Genomic DNA, 18,564 nt, shown 5'->3' on the forward strand with positions numbered 1-18,564 from the left:
ATAATAATCATTTCAATACTTTTCACATGATATGATCCGTTTATAATAATCATTTCAATACTTTTCACATGATATGATCCGTTTATAATAATCATTTCAATACTTTTCACATGATATGATCCGTTTATAATAATCATTTCAATACTTTTCACATGATATGATCCGTTTATAATAATCATTTCAATACTTTTCACATGATATGATCCGTTTATAATAATCATTTCAATACTTTTCACATGATATGATCCGTTTATAATAATCATTGCAATACTTTTCACATGATATGATCCGTTTATAATAATCATTTCAATACTTTTCACATGATATGATCCGTTTACAATAATCATTTCAATACTTTTCACATGATATGATCCGTTTATAATAATCATTTCAATACTTTTCACATGATATGATCCGTTTACAATAATCATTTCAATACTTTTCACATGATATGATCTGTGAACAATAATCATTTCAATACTTTTCACATGATATGATCCGTTTATAATAATCATTTCAATACTTTTCACATGATATGATCCGTTTACAATAATCATTTCAATACTTTTCACATGATATGATCCGTTTACAATAATCATTTCAATACTTTTCACATGATATGATCCGTTTACAATAATCATTTCAATACTTTTCACATGATATGATCCGTGAACAATAATCATTTCAATACTTTTCACATGATATGATCCGTTTACAATAATCATTTCAATACTTTTCACATGATATGATCCGTTTACAATAATCATTTCAATACTTTTCACATGATATGATCCGTTTATAATAATCATTTCAATACTTTTCACATGATATGATCCGTTTACAATAATCATTTCAATACTTTTCACATGATATGATCTGTGAACAATAATCATTTCAATACTTTTCACATGATATGATCCGTTTATAATAATCATTTCAATACTTTTCACATGATATGATCCGTTTACAATAATCATTTCAATACTTTTCACATGATATGATCCGTTTACAATAATCATTTCAATACTTTTCACATGATATGATCCGTTTATAATAATCATTTCAATACTTTTCACATGATATGATCCGTTTACAATAATCATTTCAATACTTTTCACATGATATGATCCGTTTATAATAATCATTTCAATACTTTTCACATGATATGATCCGTTTATAATAATCATTTCAATACTTTTCACATGATATGATCCGTTTACAATAATCATTTCAATACTTTTCACATGATATGATCCGTTTACAATAATCATTTCAATACTTTTCACATGATATGATCTGTGAACAATAATCATTTCAATACTTTTCACATGATATGATCCGTTTACAATAATCATTTCAATACTTTTCACATGATATGATCCGTTTACAATAATCATTTCAATACTTTTCACATGATATGATCCGTTTATAATAATCATTTCAATACTTTTCACATGATATGATCCGTTTATAATAATTATTTCAATACTTTTCACATGATATGATCTGTGAACAATAATCATTTCAATACTTTTCACATGATATGATCCGTTTACAATAATCATTTCAATACTTTTCACATGATATGATCCGTTTATAATAATCATTTCAATACTTTTCACATGATATGATCCGTTTACAATAATCATTTCAATACTTTTCACATGATATGATCCGTTTATAATAATCATTTCAATACTTTTCACATGATATGATCCGTTTATAATAATCATTTCAATACTTTTCACATGATATGATCCGTTTATAATAATCATTTCAATACTTTTCACATGATATGATCCGTTTATAATAATCATTTCAATCCTTTTCACATGATATGATCCGTTTACAATAATCATTGCGATACTTTTCACATGATATGATCCGTTTATAATAATTATTTCAATACTTTTCACATGATACGATCCGTTTATAATAATCATTTCAATACTTTTCACATGATATGATCCGTTTATAATAATCATTTCAATACTTTTCACATGATATGATCCGTTTACAATAATCATTTCAATAATTTTCACATGATATGATCCGTTTATAATAATCATTTCAATACTTTTCACATGATATGATCCGTTTATAATAATCATTTCAATACTTTTCACATGATATGATCCGTTTACAATAATCATTTCAATAATTTTCACATGATATGATCCGTTTATAATAATCATTTCAATACTTTTCACATGATATGATCCGTTTATAATAATCATTGCAATACTTTTCACATGATATGATCCGTTTATAATAATCATTTCAATACTTTTCACATGATATGATCTGTTTACAATAATCATTTCAATACTTTTCACATGATATGATCCGTTTATAATAATCATTTCAATACTTTTCACATGATATGATCCGTTTATAATAATCATTTCAATACTTTTCACATGATATGATCCGTTTACAATAATCATTTCAATACTTTTCACATGATATGATCTGTGAACAATAATCATTTCAATACTTTTCACATGATATGATCCGTTTATAATAATCATTTCAATACTTTTCACATGATATGATCCGTTTATAATAATCATTTCAATACTTTTCACATGATATGATCCGTTTATAATAATCATTTCAATACTTTTCACATGATATGATCCGTTTATAATAATCATTTCAATACTTTTCACATGATATGATCCGTTTATAATAATCATTTCAATACTTTTCACATGATATGATCCGTTTATAATAATCATTTCAATACTTTTCACATGATATGATCCGTTTATAATAATCATTTCAATACTTTTCACATGATATGATCCGTTTTAATAATCATTGCAATACTTTTCACATGATATGATCCGTTTATAATAATCATTTCAATACTTTTCACATGATATGATCCGTTTACAATAATCATTTCAATACTTTTCACATGATATGATCCGTTTATAATAATCATTTCAATACTTTTCACATGATATGATCCGTTTACAATAATCATTTCAATACTTTTCACATGATATGATCTGTTTACAATAATCATTTCAATACTTTTCACATGATATGATCCGTTTACAATAATCATTTCAATACTTTTCACATGATATGATCCGTTTACAATAATCATTTCAATACTTTTCACATGATATGATCCGTGAACAATAATCATTTCAATACTTTTCACATGATATGATCCGTTTACAATAAACATTTCAATACTTTTCACATGATATGATCTGTGAACAATAATCATTTCAATACTTTTCACATGATATGATCCGTTTACAATAATCATTTCAATACTTTTCACATGATATGATCCGTTTATAATAATCATTTCAATACTTTTCACATGATATGATCCGTTTACAATAATCATTTCAATACTTTTCACATGATATGATCTGTGAACAATAATCATTTCAATACTTTTCACATGATATGATCCGTTTACAATAATCATTTCAATACTTTTCACATGATATGATCCGTTTATAATAATCATTTCAATACTTTTCACATGATATGATCTGTGAACAATAATCATTTCAATACTTTTCACATGATATGATCCGTTTATAATAATCATTTCAATACTTTTCACATGATATGATCCGTTTACAATAATCATTTCAATACTTTTCACATGATATGATCCGTTTACAATAATCATTTCAATACTTTTCACATGATATGATCCGTTTACAATAATCATTTCAATACTTTTCACATGATATGATCTGTGAACAATAATCATTTCAATACTTTTCACATGATATGATCCGTTTATAATAATCATTTCAATACTTTTCACATGATATGATCTCTGAACAATAATCATTTCAATACTTTTCACATGATATGATCCGTTTATAATAATCATTTCAATACTTTTCACATGATATGATCCGTTTACAATAATCATTTCAATACTTTTCACATGATATGATCCGTTTACAATAATCATTTCAATACTTTTCACATGATATGATCCGTGAACAATAATCATTTCAATACTTTTCACATGATATGATCCGTTTACAATAATCATTTCAATACTTTTCACATGATATGATCCGTTTATAATAATCATTTCAATACTTTTCACATGATATGATCCGTTTATAATAATCATTTCAATACTTTTCACATGATATGATCCGTTTACAATAATCATTTCAATACTTTTCACATGATATGATCTGTTTATAATAATCATTTCAATACTTTTCACATGATATGATCCGTTTACAATAATCATTTCAATACTTTTCACATGATATGATCCGTTTATAATAATCATTTCAATACTTTTCACATGATATGATCCGTTTACAATAATCATTTCAATACTTTTCACATGATATGATCCGTTTATAATAATCATTTCAATACTTTTCACATGATATGATCCGTTTACAATAATCATTTCAATACTTTTCACATGATATGATCCGTTTATAATAATCATTTCAATACTTTTCACATGATATGATCCGTGAACAATAATCATTTCAATACTTTTCACATGATATGATCCGTTTACAATAATCAGTGCAATACTTTTCACATGATATGATCCGTTTACAATAATCATTTCAATACTTTTCACATGATATGATCTGTTTACAATAATCATTTCAATACTTTTCACATGATATGATCTGTTTATAATAATCATTTCAATACTTTTCACATGATATGATCCGTTTATAATAATCATTTAAATACTTTTCACATGATATGATCCGTTTATAATAATCATTTCAATACTTTTCACATGATATGATCCGTTTATAATCATCATTTCAATACTTTTCACATGATATGATCCGTTTATAATAATCATTTCAATACTTTTCACATGATATGATCCGTTTACAATAATCATTTCAATACTTTTCACATGATATGATCCGTTTATAATAATCATTTCAATACTTTTCACATGATATGATCTGTGAACAATAATCATTTCAATACTTTTCACATGATATGATCCGTTTACAATAATCATTTCAATACTTTTCACATGATATGATCCGTTTACAATAATCATTTCAATACTTTTCACATGATATGATCCGTTTACAATAATCATTTCAATAATTTTCACATGATATGATCCGTTAACAATAATCATTTCAATACTTTTCACATGATATGATCCGTTTACAATAATCATTTCAATACTTTTCACATGATATGATCCGTTTACAATAATCATTTCAATACTTTTCACATGATATGATCCGTTTACAATAATCATTTCAATACTTTTCACATGATATGATCCGTTTATAATAATCATTTCAATACTTTTCACATGATATGATCCGTTTACAATAATCATTTCAATACTTTTCACATGATATGATCCGTTTACAATAATCATTTCAATACTTTTCACATGATATGATCCGTTTACAATAATCATTTCAATACTTTTCACATGATATGATCCGTTTATAATAATCATTTCAATACTTTTCACATGATATGATCCGTTTATAATAATCATTTCAATACTTTTCACATGATATGATCCGTTTACAATAATCATTTCAATACTTTTCACATGATATGATCTGTTTATAATAATCATTTCAATACTTTTTACATGATATGATCCGTTTATAATAATCATTTCAATACTTTTCACATGATATGATCCGTTTACAATAATCATTTCAATACTTTTCACATGATATGATCCGTTTATAATAATCATTTCAATACTTTTCACATGATATGATCCGTTTACAATAATCATTTCAATACTTTTCACATGATATGATCCGTTTATAATAATCATTTCAATACTTTTCACATGATATGATCCGTTTACAATAATCATTTCAATACTTTTCACATGATATGATCCGTGAACAATAATCATTTCAATACTTTTCACATGATATGATCCGTTTACAATAATCAGTGCAATACTTTTCACATGATATGATCCGTTTACAATAATCATTTCAATACTTTTCACATGATATGATCTGTTTACAATAATCATTTCAATACTTTTCACATGATATGATCTGTTTATAATAATCATTTCAATACTTTTCACATGATATGATCCGTTTATAATAATCATTTAAATACTTTTCACATGATATGATCCGTTTATAATAATCATTTCAATACTTTTCACATGATATGATCCGTTTATAATAATCATTTCAATACTTTTCACATGATATGATCCGTTTATAATAATCATTTCAATACTTTTCACATGATATGATCCGTTTACAATAATCATTTCAATACTTTTCACATGATATGATCCGTTTACAATAATCATTTCAATACTTTTCACATGATATGATCCGTGAACAATAATCATTTCAATACTTTTCACATGATATGATCCGTTTATAATAATCATTTCAATACTTTTCACATGATATGATCCGTTTATAATAATCATTTCAATACTTTTCACATGATATGATCCGTTTACAATAATCATTTCAATACTTTTCACATGATATGATCCGTTTACAATAATCATTTCAATACTTTTCACATGATATGATCCATTTATAATAATCATTTCAATACTTTTCACATGATATGATCCGTTTATAATAATCATTTCAATACTTTTCACATGATATGATCCGTTTATAATAATCATTTCAATACTTTTCACATGATATGATCCGTTTATAATAATCATTTCAATACTTTTCACATGATATGATCCGTTTATAATAATTATTTCAATACTTTTCACATGATATGATCTGTGAACAATAATCATTTCAATACTTTTCACATGATATGATCCGTTTATAATAATCATTTCAATACTTTTCACATGATATGATCCGTTTACAATAATCATTTCAATACTTTTCACATGATATGATCCGTTTACAATAATCATTTCAATACTTTTCACATGATATGATCCGTTTACAATAATCATTTCAATACTTTTCACATGATATGATCCGTTTACAATAATCATTTCAATACTTTTCACATGATATGATCCGTTTATAATAATCATTTCAATACTTTTCACATGATATGATCCGTTTATAATAATCATTTCAATACTTTTCACATGATATGATCCGTTTATAATAATCATTTCAATACTTTTCACATGATATGATCCGTTTACAATAATCATTTCAATACTTTTCACATGATATGATCCGTTTATAATAATCATTTCAATACTTTTCACATGATATGATCCGTTTATAATAATCATTTCAATACTTTTCACATGATATGATCCGTTTACAATAATCATTTCAATACTTTTCACATGATATGATCCGTTTATAATAATCATTTCAATACTTTTCACATGATATGATCCGTTTATAATCATCATTTCAATACTTTTCACATGATATGATCCGTTTACAATAATCATTTCAATACTTTTCACATGATATGATCTGTGAACAATAATCATTTCAATACTTTTCACATGATATGATCCGTTTACAATAATCATTTCAATACTTTTCACATGATATGATCCGTTTATAATAATCATTTCAATACTTTTCACATGATATGATCCGTGAACAATAATCATTTCAATACTTTTCACATGATATGATCCGTTTACAATAATCATTTCAATACTTTTCACATGATATGATCCGTTTATAATAATTATTTCAATACTTTTCACATGATATGATCCGTTTACAATAATCATTTCAATACTTTTCACATGATATGATCCGTTTATAATAATCATTTCAATACTTTTCACATGATATTATCCGTTTACAATAATCATTTCAATACTTTTCACATGATATGATCCGTTTACAATAATCATTTCAATACTTTTCACATGATATGATCCGTTTACAATAATCATTTCAATACTTTTCACATGATATGATCCGTGAACAATAATCATTTCAATACCTTTCACATGATATGATCCGTTTACAATAATCATTTCAATACTTTTCACATGATATGATCCGTGAACAATAATCATTTCAATACTTTTCACATGATATGATCCGTTTATAATAATCATTTCAATACTTTTCACATGATATGATCCGTTTACAATAATCAGTGCAATACTTTTCACATGATATGATCCGTTTACAATAATCATTTCAATACTTTTCACATGATATGATCTGTGAACAATAATCATTTCAATACTTTTCACATGATATGATCCGTTTACAATAATCATTTCAATACTTTTCACATGATATGATCCGTTTACAATAATCATTTCAATACTTTTCACATGATATGATCCGTTTATAATAATCATTTCAATACTTTTCACATGATATGATCCGTTTATAATAATCATTTCAATACTTTTCACATGATATGATCCGTTTACAATAATCATTTCAATACTTTTCACATGATATGATCCGTTTACAATAATCTTTTCAATACTTTTCACATGATATGATCCGTTTACAATAATCATTTCAATACTTTTCACATGATATGATCCGTTTACAATAATCATTTCAATACTTTTCACATGATATGATCCGTTTATAATAATCATTGCAATACTTTTCACATGATATGATCCGTTTACAATAATCATTTCAATACTTTTCACATGATATGATCCGTTTACAATAATCATTTCAATACTTTTCACATGATATGATCCGTTTATAATAATCATTTCAATACTTTTCACATGATATGATCCGTTTACAATAATCATTTCAATACTTTTCACATGATATGATCCGTTTATAATAATCATTTCAATACTTTTCACATGATATGATCCGTTTATAATAATCATTTCAATACTTTTCACATGATATGATCCGTTTATAATAATCATTTCAATACTTTTCACATGATATGATCCGTTTACAATAATCATTTCAATACTTTTCACATGATATGATCCGTTTATAATAATCATTTCAATACTTTTCACATGATATGATCCGTTTACAATAATCAGTGCAATACTTTTCACATGATATGATCCGTTTACAATAATCATTTCAATACTTTTCACATGATATGATCCGTTTACAATAATCATTTCAATACTTTTCACATGATATGATCCGTTTACAATAATCATTTCAATACTTTTCACATGATATGATCCGTTTACAATAATCATTTCAATACTTTTCACATGATATGATCCGTTTACAATAATCATTTCAATACTTTTCACATGATTTGATCCGTTTATAATAATCATTTCAATACTTTTCACATGATATGATCCGTTTACAATAATCATTTCAATACTTTTCACATGATATGATCCGTTTATAATAATCATTTCAATACTTTTCACATGATATGATCCGTTTATAATAATCTTTTCAATACTTTTCACATGATATGATCCGTTTACAATAATCATTTCAATACTTTTCACATGATATGATCCGTTTACAATAATCATTTCAATACTTTTCACATGATATGATCCGTTTATAATAATCATTTCAATACTTTTCACATGATATGATCCGTTTACAATAATCTTTTCAATACTTTTCACATGATATGATCCGTTTACAATAATCATTTCAATACTTTTCACATGATATGATCCGTTTACAATAATCATTTCAATACTTTTCACATGATATAATCCGTGAATAATAATCATTGCAATACTTTTCACATGATATGATGTGAAATGATGAGACCAAGATCAACTTGTACCAGAGTTATTGGAAGAGAAGAGTATGGAGAAGGAAAGGAACTGCTCATGATCCTAAGCATACCACCTCATCAGTGAAGCATGGTGATGGTAGTGTCATGGCGTGGGCATGTATGGCTGCCAGTGGAACTGGTTCTCTTGCATTTATTGATGATGTGACTGCTGACAAAAGCAGTAGGATGAATTCTGAATTGTTTCGGGCAATATTAACTGCTCATATTCGGCCAAATGCTTCAGAACTCATTGGACGGCACTTCACAGTGCAGATGGACAATGACCAAAGCATACTGCAAAAAAAGTACAAGTTTGATTTATGATTATTATTCTGTCCCATTACTTTTGGTCCCTTAACAAGTGGGAGGCACATATGCAAACTGTTGTAATTCCTGCACTGTTCACCTGATTTGGATGTCAATACCCTCAAATTAAAGCTGACAGTCTGCAGTTAAAGCACATCTTGTTCGTTTCATTTGAAATCCATGGTGATGGTGTATTGAGCCCAAAAAAATGAATTGTGTCGATGTCCCAATATTCGTGGACCAGACTGTATATGTTAGCTATTTGCTATCAATATAGCTCAGTTAGTGTGAGAATCTGGATTTCGTCCATGTCCTCTACAAATATTGCATCTGTGTATAATACAATATTCATATATCATATGTATTCATTCATATTATTATTAGCTTCTATTCATATAATATGTGCCTTACTGTTCTGTTGTTTAACTTCATTGAGAGTTGTATCGTATCTTATGCTGTCATATGGTGATATAAGTATCTGTTGGTCCCCATCTCAAGGTTCCTAATGATGTCAATGGACAGTTGTTTTGATACTGTAATGTTGAATACGTACTTTGTGATATCATATCGGATTGTTCGCACGAGGAATAAGAATATCTGGTGATTTTCCACTCTGGTGGTTTTCCATGACAAATGTTACCTCCTGTTTCAAGCATGTAAATATTAGTCATTAATACAATAAACTTTGGACTCTGATTGAACTAGACTCCTGTGTCTGTGTCAAACTTTGTCTCCAGGCCTGAAACCTTAGAATGATACTTAGACAAGGGGACATAAGAATTTTACATTCGTACAGTTCGCTAGCTTAGATATGTCATGGTTTCACCTCTCCTTGTCAGGTATTTCTTGGGTTAGAGGTGGAATCATACAGAATCCTTTGTTTCATGTGGGGAGAGATTTTTTTGACCTTGTGGCTTTCCATACTCTCCCAGAGTCGCGTCATAGTTCCTACCCTCCTGTTTCCTAGTTTGTTTTAATTAGCTTCCCTTTAGTGTTTCATCTGTGTCACCTGGTCCCTATCTATCATCCTGTGTTTGTCTCCCTATAAAACATCCTCTTGTCCTGTTCTGGTTCGTTGTATGTAGCGTTGATGTACCTGTTCATGGTCTTGTACTTGTGACAGCTGTTCAGAGTTCGTTATTTCTTGAAGTTCTTGTTACCTTTTTCCTGTTCCTGTTTCCCTTGTGTATAGTAAGTGTCAGTTTAGAGGTTGTATCAAGTGTTTGTTTTTGTAGTTTTAGTCAGTCAGTATTCTTGTATTCGTTAATTTACCCTGTCCTGTTTTCCCCATTGTGGGTTTTGTTTTGCCTGGTTTTGTAGTGTTCTTAGTGTTAAATAAATCTGTTAACCCCTTAATGCCCTGCCTCTGCCTGCAATTGGGTTCTCCCCTGTCTATATCGTGACAGATAACTTAGTTCTCAAGATAGAGAAAGCGATCTGTGATCTCTGTAATATTCAATAACGCGGATGTCAAAATAGCCTGTTGAATATATTCGGAAAATTAATACTAATACTTTAGGGCTGGGCGGAATGAAGGAATGTGCCGTCACCACGGAATAAAATGTCAACAGTAATATATTTCTATCGATCATCAAAAAATGCAAAAGCCAAACATCAAGCACAAAAGAAACAGAGTAAGAGGTTCATATTCTAAAACCATAGACACAAAATCCAAGGCTGTCAGGACCCACGTCACATGCTTAGACTGCCCTGAACCACGAAAAACTATAGCACGTAGAAAAGGAAACCCTAACACTAACCCCTATTTTATAATATATAATATTATACTTTTTGGCATTTCATTTCAGGTGAAACATTACATTTCCTTAAGCTGCCAACCAGACAAATAAAATGAGAATCAGATTTAATTTCTATTACTTTAGCATTTTGTTTTTCTGTCCACTGATAGGCTTGAGGCCTTCTATTCTGTCTCTATTTTGTACATGATCATTATAGCCTCTAGATGTCAGTATCACACAGTAAAAAATGGGGTGTGGTCTAGATTTTTCTGGATTTCTGAAAGATTTATTACCACAAAATGGCAGTTTAGCAACATTTCCTCTTGCATTTATACAGAGATAATTTTCTAATTATATTGGTTTGCTATAATTACTATTTTAAGTGACATGGTATTTCAGAGTCAATTTCATGACATTTTTCTAGATGCCACAATGCTTAATCAAAACTGTTTTTAAATGACTGTTTTTATTACAACAGTTTTCTGTTATTGTATAAAAAAACATATTGCCTACAGGCTTCAAAGTTGTTGTAAAATAACTTATGTTTACAATACAGTCATGTCTAACTGAGACTGGGAAAGACCCTTTGTCTTGTACAGCCATCATAAAATACAAATTTTTTTTTTAAACATGACGATTATCAACATTTTGATGAAGAAATACATTAAGGGATATGTCAGCCTTTTAACATCATTTCATTTCATTACATTACTTGCACATAAGAGAGTAATTTGAATTCATGCTAAAGTATCAGCTCAAAACCTGAACCAAACACAAACCAAGCAAAACCACACACAAACAACGCCAACTGATTATGACATGTTTGTTCTGAAGCACACTACAAACCATCCAATCACAAAAGAGAATTTTTCTTACATATTAAGTCTCTAGGAAGATTGCAATCTAAATAAAGATTTATAAGACAAGACTGAATTGAAATAAATAAATTACACACAGACTTCTACAGACTCAGTGGGATGCCAGAATCCCCAGAATATTTGTATAGTATTGTGAATGACCTTTATTTTGAATAATGTACAGTTATAAAGTAAGAGATAAAGCTTTAAGACAACTTGTCCACTATGTATCAAACAGAAACAAAACACAAGTGTATTGCAACTTTATACACTTTTATCAATTTTATCACAAGTTAAGAATAGCATGAGGGGATGTGATTTAAAACATAACTTTTAGTTTTAATATAACTTTTTGTTTAAGACTGTATAAATATTGCCTTCTCCATGACAACACTACAACCTAATACATATTACATTACGAACTTGTTTTTGCAGAAGACACCAACCAATGACAGTAAGGCAATTTCATTGTCATTAGTTTCTAGAAGGATTGAAACTGATTATTGTGAAACAGAAATATAGAATCAATGAAATATAGTGCTGCCATAACCCAAAATATTTTTATACTGAAAAGAGAAGCATATTGTGTTACATAAAAAGTGCAATAAAATTAACCTTATTTGATGCAGAATACACAAAGACACAAACAGAATTATTCTTCATTATACTTTAATACTTCAGTAACAAACTCAGGAATACAAAAAACCCAACAACAAGACATACACAAACCACAGCAAACCAAACAAAGAGCAAAACAAAACAGTGTGTAAAAAAACATGAGTGTAACAAGGTAACTAAACCAGACACAGGTGAATGGGTAACTAGAAACCGATGAGGAACTATTTATACAAACTAACAGGAAATACAATGAAACTGAACAGAATAAAACATAAAAACATAAACAGAGCCTCAAATTGACAATATGGTGTTAAAAAATAAAACCTGGGGCCCGTTCTTCGTACGTCGCTTATTACATCCGAGATCAAATGACACATCCGAGATGATATCGCAAGTCAATTATGGATTACCTCAGGGATCGGTTTTAGGACCCTTGCTTTTCTCCATATACATGCTGCCCCTCGGCAACATTATTAGAAAACATGGAATTAGCTTCCACTGTTATGCAGATGATACTCAGCTATATATCTCATCAAGACCAGATGATTCCTTTAAGCTATCCAAACTGGCAGAGTGCATCGAGGACATAAAACATTGGATGACTAGTAATTTCCTCCTTTTAAACTCTAGCAAAACAGAAATATTACTTATAGCACCAAAATCAAGTAAACAGAATATCTCCGACTACAGCCTGCAAATTAAAAGCTGCACTGTTTCTCCAACAAATACAGTTAAAGACCTAGGCGTTATATTAGACGGCAACCTGTCATTTAAAAATCACATCTCAAATATCACAAAAACAGCCTTCTTCCACCTTAGAAATGTTGCCAAATTACGAAATAGTTTATGTGTTGCAGACGCAGAAAAGCTTATTCATGCATTTGTGACCTCACGGCTTGACTATTGTAATGCTCTACTTAGTGGTTGTCCTGTATCATCGATAAACAAACTACAGTTAGTTCAGAATGCAGCTGCCAGAGTTCTTACTAGGTCAAGAAAATACGATCACATAACCCCAGTTTTATCATCGCTTCACTGGCTACCCATTAAGTATCGCATTGATTTTAAAATTCTTTTAATTACTTACAAAGCCCTGAACGGTTTAGCACCTTACTTAACCAAGCTTTTATCACGTTACAACCCATCACGCTCTCTAAGATCTCAAAATATAGGACTTTTGATAACACCTAGAATAACAAAATCCACCAAAGGGGGACGAGCTTTCTCATACGTAGCACCTAAACTCTGGAATAGCCTTCCTGATACTATTCGAGGGTCAGACACACTCTCCCAATTTAAATCTAGATTAAAGACACATCTTTTCAGCCAAGCTTTCACTTAATGCATAGTTAATGAACAGCAGCTACGCTAATTATTCTCTTTATTCTCTTTCCGCCTCTGCCTCGGGATGTCCATCCCGAGGTAGGAAGAAGTTCCACCGTGTCCAGACGACTGACAGATGCCCATCCCCAATTTGAGATTACGCCAGCTACAGCTGCAGACTGACTGACCATCCCAGCTCCATCTAAGGCAGTTCCACCACCAGCCAAGAGAAATATGACCATCAGACCATCCCAGCTCAGACCAATACATCCCCAACCAAGAGCAAAGACGGACTATTTGTCTTATTAATGCTGAAGTTACAATATTTGGTATTAAATGCTAAACTTAAATCACATGTCAGCAGTCTGAGTGCAGCTATGACACGTCAGAGGGGATCTGGCCCTCCCGGTTGAGCCTGGTTTCTCCCGAGGTTTTTTTCTCCATTAATCAATCATTGGAGTTTGGGTTCCTCGCCACAGCAGGGCAATGTTGGCCTGCTCACCGGGAGACTGCATTCATTCATTTATTTATTTATTTATTTAGAAATTAGATGTTATTTATTAGAATGAACTTACTCGTTGTATAAATACCATGCACTGTGCTGTGTTTTAACTTTTCTGTTTTTCCTGTTTGCCCTGTAAAGCTGCTTTGAAACAATACACATTGTGAAAAGCGCTATATAAATAAACTTGAATTGAATTGAATATCATCGTGCTAAACATGATCCGGCTAATTGGGTTCTTCGAACACACCTGCCGCTTATGATTAGTATCGCTGGATTGAGTTATCTGAGATAATTGAAAATAAATTCATTTCTACTTCTACATTTTAGTATCTGTTACAAAAAAAACATTTTAAATGATGTGTTTGTCTGTTATAATCAGCAAACAAGAAAAAGGCGGAGCAGAAAAAAACAGGTGGTCCCCCACATTATACCCCGGCAGAAGAGCTGGCCCTTGGGCTACATGAGAACCAACCTCTTGTAATGGGCATCCCTGGGGGCAGCTCTTCCTTAGACCTAAAGCCAGTGACCAGTAACAGCAACACCTTAATTACAGATAAATGAGTTTTAAATCATCTTGTAACACTGAAGATAATTTGTTGCTGCATTAAATTATGTCTATAATCCAAATGGCTGGTACAGTCATTTCAACAGATAAATATTTAGTCAATTGCTTTGAATTGTGATGGTGAAAACTGCATAACAGATGTAAAAATATTTTGCAATATGTTATTGTTCATATTTTTTCCTAGTGTATTGTAATGCCATTGAGTTCTCCTCTTTTGTGTAGTTTTGCATAATACTGCAACACTTCTATCTGTTCCCAAGAAAGTGGTGGCTGAAATATGTGCAGTGAGTGGACATTTCTAACTTTACATCAAAAGGAAAGAAAGTGCAACACTTTGTAATACCCATTTTTCTTTTGCACAGGACAGTGAAGAAACCCTCTCAGATGACTGTCCTTTGGAGGAAGTACTTGTAAGTGCACAAATAACTTTATTTAATTTCTAGGTGTGTCGATATTATTTCTGACTGCAATATGAGTTGCAGGAGGAAACGCATACAGCACAAAGTGATACAGAGGTGGGCAGTCTACTTTTCCTTTTTCTATTACATGAGGCTTGTGTTGAGTTTTTTTTTTTTAATGGCACAGGGGGATATCCGTACCCTATATTAACGGAATCTTCAACAGAAAATTGAGTATTTTTCTCTTAAAAAGCAAAAATTAAGGGGAGAAATTGAACTTGGCACCTTAAAGAAGAAAAAAACTGGCACTAGAGATTGAGTTGCTTCATAAGGAACTTCAGAGTAAGTGCTAAAACACAAATTTTCACAAAGAGCACTATTGCTGCCATTGGATAACAACATATCTTATTGCAGGCAAAAGATGACCATCACTGGCTTTTCTTGAGAAACAATAATAGAAATAAAACTCCATGAACTAAGCATGTTGTCTTCTATTATTAATTTAATGAAGGTTTATGTGTAAAAGAGAATTCAAAAATGGTGTTCCACAATTCTGTCCTGTGCAGCTCTGCTGGTCGGTCCAAGTGCACTGCCTGGAGGTCATCATCAGGCTGCACCTCCACCACAGGGGTCCTCTCCTTTCTGATGGTGGTAATATTATGGAGGATGGCACATGCAACAATTATGTCACACGCCCTGTCAGGTGCAACCCTCAGACCCTTAAGACACTGAAATCTTCCCTTTAGTTGGCCAAAGGTCATTTCAATGCGTTCCCATTGTCCTTGCTAGAGCTGCATTGTAACGGGTTTGTGGTCCAGGGTTTGGGTCATGGAATGGTGTCATGAAGTACTGCCTGCAGGCATAGCCCCTGTCACCAAGCAGTATCCCATCGTAAGCACCTGGAAAAATGCAGTTTTGTTAGGCTCAGAATAAAATTATGTAATACAGTGAGTTTTAAATCATTTTAACCACATTCAAATAATGTGCATGAATGTGACTCTCTGAAAATCATGGAGTCATGCACAGAACCAGGCCATGTGGCTTCCACATTTGTGATGTGGAACATGGAGTCACACACCATCTAAGATTTTTGTAATCAGTTAACTGCATACTTTTTGATTACATTACTTTTTTATTTTTTATTTATTGCTAATTTGGAATATTAATAATCGAAATAGAAATTTACTTGCACATTTACACTGTGAAATCCCTTTCGGTTCACAAAATCCCCTTCAATGGTCCCAGGTGGGGCCATGATGGGGACGTGTGTGCAGTCTATGGCACCAATAACGCATGGGAAGCCCGAGGAACAAATACTGTAAATTCTAGGCTACTTTTTGGCATGACCATGATTGTTTGATCTTCATTAACAATTATAATGTACCTGCAATGGCAAAAAAAATCTGCTTCACAGACTGTGGTTTTAAGTGTCTTGGAAATACCACAAAGCCCCCTAAAAACTGTTTGAGTGACAGCTAAACATTGCGAGTGGCACGACATACAGCACTTTTACCCAAGTTTTCTGCATCTCCAATAGTGTAAAGGAAAGTGCCACTCCCAAAGAGTCACAAAGCTATACAAACTGTTTGTGCAGTTGTTAAAGCCAGACTGTGACGAGTCGAACATTTAACGTGTGGCTGCAACAAGTTGATAATGTAGATTACACCCTCCCGAGAAAAACGATATCTCTCCATCAGTAGATTATCGCGCAGCGCTAAAGGATCCTGTCGATTTTGCAAAACGCGATTAATTTGAAAAGCTCTTCGAATTATTCTGATACCTTCAGCAACGGATGCCTGACATAAAAACGGACAAGACATGGCTGCGAAAGACTTCCCATATCACCTTCGCTTAAAAAGCCGGGATCTAATCCTGTTTACATGAAGTAAGCCTGCTCCCGAGCAGGTTCAAGCTTACGGACCTGTTGCTATGACAGCAAGTCCAGGATGAGCGTCCAAGAACCAAACAATCCGAGATCATGCCAATTCGTCAACAATCAAATCCAGCTAACAGAGAAGGCGAGGTACGAAGAACGGCCCCCTAGTGTCATACATTTAAATAGTTATAATCAGTGGCCACTTCATGATGCTATAGATTTGATTTTCTGTTTCTGCTGATGTCATTGAATGAATTATAGAAAAAATTAAAAAAGTTTTACTTAAAGCTATGACTTAGAAAAACACCAAAGCTTGTGGTGAAAACACCAGTGTGTGGAAAAGTCCCCAAAGGTCCTTTGTAGTCATGCGTATATCAAACCTAAAGAAAGAATTCAGATTTACACAAGAACACACCTAGGAGTGGTTTCCCATACAGGGTTTAAAACTAGTCCTGACTAAAATAAATGTTAGAGCTGTCTAAACTAAAACACATCTTAAAATACATCAGTGCCATTGTCTTGTCTCAGAATGCACACAAGTAATGTTTTTTGTGAGGCATGTTTGTAAAAGCTACTAAAATGTTTTACTAAGGCCTTAGTCTAATTCCTGTCTGGGAAACCGCACCCTTGAGGTAAATCATGTGACATCATGTTTGGGATGGCATAGAATGTTTTTTCAGAATATTCATATGTCTCTGTGGT

This window comes from Triplophysa dalaica, chromosome 18 (assembly GCF_015846415.1).
Source record: "Triplophysa dalaica isolate WHDGS20190420 chromosome 18, ASM1584641v1, whole genome shotgun sequence".
NCBI lineage: Eukaryota > Metazoa > Chordata > Actinopteri > Cypriniformes > Nemacheilidae > Triplophysa > Triplophysa dalaica.